Source organism: Jaculus jaculus, chromosome 12, assembly GCF_020740685.1.
Source record: "Jaculus jaculus isolate mJacJac1 chromosome 12, mJacJac1.mat.Y.cur, whole genome shotgun sequence".
In the NCBI taxonomy this organism is placed as follows: domain Eukaryota; kingdom Metazoa; phylum Chordata; class Mammalia; order Rodentia; family Dipodidae; genus Jaculus; species Jaculus jaculus.
Window position 1 is genome coordinate 22783563 of NC_059113.1, and position 7955 is coordinate 22791517.

Sequence of the window (7955 nt, forward strand, 5' to 3'; positions counted from 1 at the left end):
CACTTTTGTTGTGCTAGGCAATGCTAGCATTGGCAGGAAGATGATTGCCAAGCCAACCTGGGCTACTTAGTGAGACCTTGTCTCAGCAAAACAAAACAAACAATAAATAACATTAACAATAGAAAACAGAAGCTCCAAAAAGTTTTACCCAAGATCTCACAGCTGTTCAATACCTAAGGTAGGACTGGAACCCAGTCTCCCCTACCAGCCAAGAGGATCAGAAGTTCAAGGTCATTCTGGGCTAGCTAGCACACAGTTCAAAGCCAGCCTAAGCCACATGAGAACCTGTCTGGGAGGGAAAAAAAGGGTTGGAGTCTATATTTTAAAAAGACCCACAAGATCAAGCCAACACTTCTGACATCAAGTGTGGAGGAAGGGGTCCTCACAGCTGTCAATCAGCCCAGCCGTGCAGATTCCACCGTTCTCTAATTCTGGCACTACCTGCCTGGAGACAGTCTCAGGCACCCCCAAGCTGAGGTGTAGTCCCACAAGACTGCACCATTTCAGAAGCCAGTAGCAAGCAGATTGTGCCCTGTGTTTTTGGCCTAGTGCATAGGTTTGAGTATGTTCCCTTAGCATTTCATAGAACTTGGGGGAAAAGCCTTATTTCCTGTGTTATTATAAAGGATGTTGCAAAGTGTTCCAGTGAATAGCCTGGGAGAGGCTCACAGGAGGGGATATGAGAGAATGAGGAAAGGGCTTTCTGGCTTCTCTGATGTGTAGCTATTTCCTCAGAACTGAAACATTCTCTCCTGGAGGAACAGAGGCTTGTAAGACTCAAAAGAACTGACTAAAATTACCGGCCTCAGAAAGCTCAGGAAAGTTACAAGACTTAGGAAGCTTGGAAAGTTGTAACACTTCAGAAGTCTTTTCCCAAGGCTATAAGCCTTGAGCATTGCCAGGAAGAGCCCGTTCTATGGTGAACTAACTGCCTGCTTGTCGGGCTCGTGGCTCCAGGGCTGCAGCTTTCGTGAATTATGACCCATACTGGGGTGCGCTCCACCTTGCTATAGCTGCCTTTGAATGATCTGTGCTCCTATAAGTAATCCCAGGAAACATTCATTCACCTAGCTAGATGTGGGTGGACGTTGGTCTGCCATCAGTATCCTTTCAGGGGTGAACAAATTTTTGTTCACATCTCCCCCTGATCATGCAGACCTCTCCCTCACCCCACCGCCAAGCACCTCCTGTTCCCCTGTTTGGTGGGAGAGGGCCGGTGGGGGTGGAGTTGTATTGGCTTCATGACATAATGACTGATTACATCATAGGCCATCAGTAATCAACTTAACATTCAGCTTCTCTCTCTTCCCTGCAGGCTACAGGGCATAGGGTGGAGCTGGAAGTCTCTACCCTCTGATCATGCCTTTCAGGTGACCATTCCCCATTCCAAAGTTATCTAAGACCACCTCTCCCTCCCCACCAGGCAGCAGCCAATAGTGATCTCATTCATATATAACAGACAAGTTTATGGCTCCACATACTCCAGGGGTTTGAGCTATGTGTCAGAAACTGGACAAAGATCAAATACATATTTCATTATGTCACAGAGGAGCTGCTCCTATGTGGCAGGGACCACATACTCACTCCCTGTAGTTCTCATAGTTTAATTAGACATGTCATTGGTAATCCTTTTAGGTGCTGCTGAGAGGGGAGTGCAGTTAGGGTGACTGGATCCCTAAAAGTAAAAACCACAGGAAAGCCTGCACTTGCTAGAAATCAAAGATGATCTGGCTTCTTATCTCTTGCCTAGTTCCCTAGACTTGTTTTTCCACAAAAAAACTAGGACCCCTCCTGGAAGGGAGGTCTTTTATAGGATTTAAACCTTAGGCTTGGTTAAGTTCAACCCTTGGAACTTGGTGTCAGGCCTAGCCTATTCATGAGACAGCCTCTACCCCTAACAAGCCAGCTGTCCCTCTGGTTCAACCAAGCCAGAAGCCAGCCTACCAGCATGAGGTTATAAAACGTTTGGAAGGGGAGGGCAGGCTCTCTGACCACTTGGGAATTTCCAGCTGTGGGTGAATTTTTCCTTCGGCTGGGCCTAAGCTAGCTTGGCCCAGGTCCAGCTGGGTTGAGCCAAGGATAATGCCACATGGGTTCTTTATCCCCTCCTGCTCCCCACAAGGCAGTAGCTCCTTGAACTTTCTTTTCTCGTTTCTTTCCATGGTTTTTCCAGGCCCTCCACATGGGATCTCTAGCCACATGGGTGCCTTTCCTTGGCTCTGTACTTCCCTCAATAAATATAATTAGTAATTTGATAATTATCCTTCTTGACTTCTGGTCAAGATGGCATCCATCTAACCACGCCTCACCTCACGGGGAAGGAAAGGCAAGATCACTGGGGATTTTAGGGGTTTGAAGATCCTAGTAGGCCTCCAGTGGGAGGGCCCTGAGGAGCAAAGTAGAAAGTCCACTGACTCCTAAGCTCTCAGGTAGCCCACCAGTCCCCCAAGCCCCTCAAGCAGCCGTCCTGGCTGCTCTGCCAACAGGCTCTTCCTGTACTGTGCCATCCCAGGTCCTCCTGCACTACCCACAGGCTCCTGAGACCCAGATCAGCAGGCTAGCGTTCCCTCTCCCTCCTTTGGTTTTCTAGCCACTGCCATGGGGGATCTCCACAAGCGACCTCCCTCATACCCGCTGCTCGGCTGCCATGTGCAGACCAGGTCCTACTGCACTTCCCGCAGGCCACTGGAACCAAGGTCAGTATGTTAGCATTCCCCTCCCTCTTTCAGTTTTCCTGCCACTGGAGATCTCCACACACGACTGCATCCCACCTGCCACACCGCTGTGCATGGACCAGGTCCTCCTACACTTCTTTCAGGCTACTCAAACCCAGAACAGCAGACTAGCATTCGCTCCTCCCTTTCTTGGCTTCCCTCCCCCTTCTCACCACCAGGACTATCCACTCCCCCCATACCTGACCCACAGCAGTCCCATTGCCCTGCCCTTCCATGTCACAAGACCCAGCAGTCCCATCCACCCCCTGCTACAAAGTCCCAACAGACCCCATTGTCCCATCACCTCATCTCTCAGCATGGCAGACCACACCCCAATCCTACCCTCCACCCCTCTGCCACCCCTGCCGCAACACCAGTCTTTGTCCCATCCCCCCACACACACCCTGACATCCTTGGGCCACCTGACCATTCAGTCCCATACCCAGAACCACTGACCAACAAGCCCCTTTATCAGGTCCTCAGACCCCCACCAGAGCCTAGTAGGCTACTTCCCCCTGAGCAGATAGGCCCCATTGCCATTAGAAGCCCAATCAAAGCAAACATAAAAGGGAATAATCACTGAAGACACTTCAAGGGTAGACTGCAGCTTCCTCCTAAATTAAATAAGACTCCTACATTGTGATGGGCAGACCACAGCACAACATAACATGAAAAGTCAAATGCAAGTGAATCCAACAAGGGTGCCCAGTTACAACAATGGAGGTCTCTAATCAAAACATAGAAAAGACATAGAGTCAGAATCCCAAAATGAAGATACAAGCTATGCAACCCTGGCCAAGCAATAAGCAGAAATTGAAGAAAATTATCAATGATCCAATAATTGTATGAATACTATACTCTCTAGATTAGACCTAATAGGAAAGAACCAGGAAGGGTTCCAAAGACAGTTAAATGATCTGAAGGGGAGCAGGAAAAAAAAAAAAGGACTTCGATAATCTGCTGGCTAAACTTAATGAAGACATAAATAAATTCAAGGATGAATTCCCAGAAGCATTAAGAAAATCAGAAAATGATGTGAAAAGAGAACTCAACAGAGGTATGGATACTATATAAAAAGGCAGTAGAAAATACAAACCAAATTGAACAAGCCCAACACTCTATAGAAGCTCTCAAGAATAGAGCCCACCATGTGGAAGATAGAAACTCAGAACTAGAAGATAAAACAGAAGAAACAGTTCATGAGTCCAAATGTTTGAGTAAGCTCAAAAATTTTTGTGAATAGAATATAAGGGAACTATGGGATACCCTTAAATGTCCCAACATTCAGATCATGGGAATACCACAAGGGGAAGAAATTCAGACCAAGGTCATGGAGAACTTATTCACCAAAATTATAGAAGAAAACTTTCCTAACCCCTCAAAAGAAAGTCCCATCAAGTTACAAGAAGCTACCAGAACTCCAAACAGACTGGACCAAAGGAAAATTTCTCCAAGATATATTATCATTAAGGCTCTGAACATCAATAACAAAGGGAAAGTCCTAAAAGCAGCGAGGGACAAACAACATGTTACAATGGAAAGGTAAGTAACTGCATCAGAATTACTTCAGCTTTCTCAATGGTAGCCCTGAAATCCAGAAGGGCCTAGAATGGAACACTGCAAAGTCTAAGAACTTATGGCTTCCAACCCAAACTATGCTACCCAGCAAAAGTATCCCTAATGGGCAGTGAAAGAAAAACTTTTCACAGTAAAAGCTTTACAACTATATGAACACAAAGTGAAAACTACAGAGAGTATTCCAGGGAATTCTCCACACAGAAGAGTCAAATAACCATCCTTAAGTGCCTACAAGAAGCAGATCACAATACCCAAACTCACAGAAGGCTCAAAAAACTATTAAGTCCAAGAAAACGCCAAACCACATAAACCACCACAATATGGCAGGAATTAAATCAAACCTCACAGTTATTATGCTAAACATTAATGGCCTTAATTCACCCATCAATAGACATAAGCAAACAGGGTAGATCAGAAAATTAGACCCCTCAATCTTCTGTCTTCAAGAAACCCACCTCACCACTAAAGACAGATCCCTCTTCAGGGTGAAAGGGTGGAAAATGATATTCCAAGCAAATGAGAATAACAAGCAGGTGTAGCTATACTAATATAAGATAAAATAGACTTCAAACCAAAAGTGATCAAAAAAGACAAAGAAGGCCACTTCTTACTTATTAAGGGAATGATCCAAGAAGAGGATATTACAATCATCAGTCATTATGCACCAACCACATGTGAACCACAATTCATGAAACAAAACCTATTTGACAATAAAACAAAAATAACCATCAACACCATCATAGTAGGGGACTTCAGTACTCCACTATCACCAATAGACAGGTCATCCAAACAAAAAATTAACAAGGAAGTAAGAGAACTCAACAGCACCATAGATCAATTAGATCTAATGGACATCTACAGAACATTCTACCCAAAATCTACAGATTACACATTCTTCTCAGCAGCCCATGGAACCTTCTCTAAAATAGATCATATATGGACCATAAAGCCTATCTCCATATATTTAAGAAGAGCAACATAATTTCCTGCATGATGTCAGATCACAATGCTGTATTGCTAGAAATTAACAACAAGGAACAAGACAGGAGTGCCCACTCTCCCCTCTGCTCTTCAACGTAGTACTGAAAGTCCTAGCTCAAGCAATACAGCAGGAGAAAGAAAGAAAAGGGATACAAAGCTGGGTGTGGTGGCACACAGCTTTAATCTTAGCACTTGGGAGGTAGAGTTAGGAGAATCTCCATGAGTTCAAGGCCACCCTGAGACTACAAAGTGAATTCCAAATCAGCCTGGGCTAAAGTGAGACTCTACCTCAAAAAAAGAGGGGAAAAAAAGACAAAAGGAATAAAAGGGATACAAATTGGACAGAAAGAAGTTAAGCTAGCCCTATTTTCAGATCACATGATTCTATACATAAGTGAACCAAGAACCTCCATCTCAAAACTCTTTAAAGGTGATTAATTCCTCCAGCAAAGTAGCAGGATACAAAATTAATGCACAAAAATCAGTAGCTTTTCTATATGCAAAAGACACAGGTACAGAGAAAGAAATTAGCAACATTGTCCCATTTTCAATAGCAACAAAAATAAAATAAAATACCTTGGAATAACATTAACCAAGGATGTGAAAGACTTATATAATGAAAACATAAAACCATTCAAGAAAGAAATTGAGGACTTGAAAAAATGAAAAGACCTCCCATGGTCCTGGATAGGCAGAAGTAACATTGTGAAAATGGCAATCTTACCAAAATATACAAATACACAGATTAAATGCAATACCAATAAAAATCCCAACATTTTTCTTCACAGAGACAGAAAACTTGATCTCAAGATTCATATGAAATGGCAGAAGGCCTCAGAGAGCCAAGCACATTCTCAGCAAAAGAAACACCTCTGGAGGCATCACCATACCTGATCTAATGCTATATTAAAAAGCCAGCCATACTAACAAAAACAACATGATATTGGCATAAAAATCGAATTATAGATCAATGGAACAGAATAAAGAACCCAGACTTTGAGTCAAGTAACTACAGCTACTTGATAGTCAACAAAGGCACTAACAATGTAGACTGGAAAAGAGACAGCATCTTCAACAAATGGTGCTAGACAAACTGGGTAACCATATGCTGGAAAATAAAACTGGATCCACACTTCTCACCATACACAACAATCAAGTCCAGATGGATTGAAGACCTTAATATAAGACCAGAAACTCTGCTACTACTGGAAGAAAAAAATAGGAGGAATTTCCCACAATATAGGAGTCGGAAAAGGCTTCATGAACAAAACCCTACTAGCCAAGAAAATTAAACAATCATTCAACCATTGGGATCTCATGACCATTGGGATCTCATGAAGCTGAAAAGTTTTTTCACAGACAAACATACAATAAGCAGAGCCAATAGATTACCCACAGAATGGGAGAGAAATTTTGCTGGCCATCCAACTGACAGAGGCCTAATTTCTAGAATCTACAAAGAACTCAAAAACCTAAGCAATAAAAGTCCAAATAACCCACTCACAAAATGGAGCAGAAAACTGAACAGGGAGTTTTCAGAGGCAGAAATACAAATGGCAAACACACACTTAAGAAAATTATCGACATCCCTAATCATCAGGGAAATGCAAATTAAAACAGCTATGAGATTCCACCTTGCTCCAGTAAAGATAGCAAACAATAAAATATCTAATGAAAACAAATGCTGGCAAGGATGTGGAGAAATAGGAACCCTCACTCACTGTTGGTGGGGATGTAAGATGGTACAACTACTATGGAAAGCAATATGGGGAGTCCTAAAAAGGTTGACTATAGATTTACCAACAGACCAAATTATTCCCTTACTGGGCATTTGCCCTAAAAGCTCCACACCTCAATTCAGAGAGATTTGCTCAACCATGTTTATAGCTGCTCAATTCATAATAGCTAAGAACTGGAATCAACCCAGATGTCCATCATTAGGCAAATGGATAACCAAGATGTGGAATATCTACACAATGAAATTTGTGAAATGAAAATGGCCAACATCTGCCCAAGCAATTCATGGTCTAAGCTACTCAGCAGCAAATAACTTGACATGATGCTCACCCAAGTTCAATAGTGGCACACAGCAATGGTGAGTAACCAACTGCTCTTGAATTGGCTAATAGATCCACTCAGTGGAATGAAACTCATGGCTAGAACTGGGAAACAAGTCAGAATCATATCCAAAAAGTGAGTCTGCTCTATAATATCAAGCTCCCAACCAATCTTGAGCTAAAAGAGGACCTACACCCATTAAATTCTCTCTAAAATAATAACAGTTATCCAATTTATCTGGTACTAACTTCACTCTCCATTGGAGATTCTACTTCTCTTTTTCAGATGGACACAGAACCTGAGGAAAGAATCAGTATATTGCACCTCACCAGGGACCCAGATGAAACCATAGAGTAATTGGGGAAATGAGCACAAGTGCTGCTTTCTTGGTGAACCTGGTATCAGCACAAGGATGAAGGAGACAGACACAGGGAACACTCAACTCCTACCAAACCAGAGATCCATTGACACAGAGGCTCCCTAGACCTCATCACTGAAGTAGACGTAAAATGAACCAAACATGGCTCAAGGAAATTCGCAGAAGAGGGGCCAGAAAGATTGCTTAGAGACACAAGTTGGGACATTATGCACAGAGACATTGCCTCTTCCCCGTAACTGATAGCT

The 7955-nt window shown here is 43.1% G+C and overlaps 1 long non-coding RNA gene across 1 annotated transcript; it reads left to right on the forward strand.

Moving 5' to 3' along the window:
• Positions 1-1328: 1328 nt before the first annotated feature.
• Positions 1329-7672, forward strand: LOC123453736. The gene is made up of 3 exons (XR_006632943.1): positions 1329-1370; positions 2591-2696; positions 7617-7672. It is a non-coding gene; the product is annotated as an uncharacterized LOC123453736 (long non-coding RNA).
• The last annotated feature ends 283 nt before the right edge of the window (positions 7673-7955 follow it).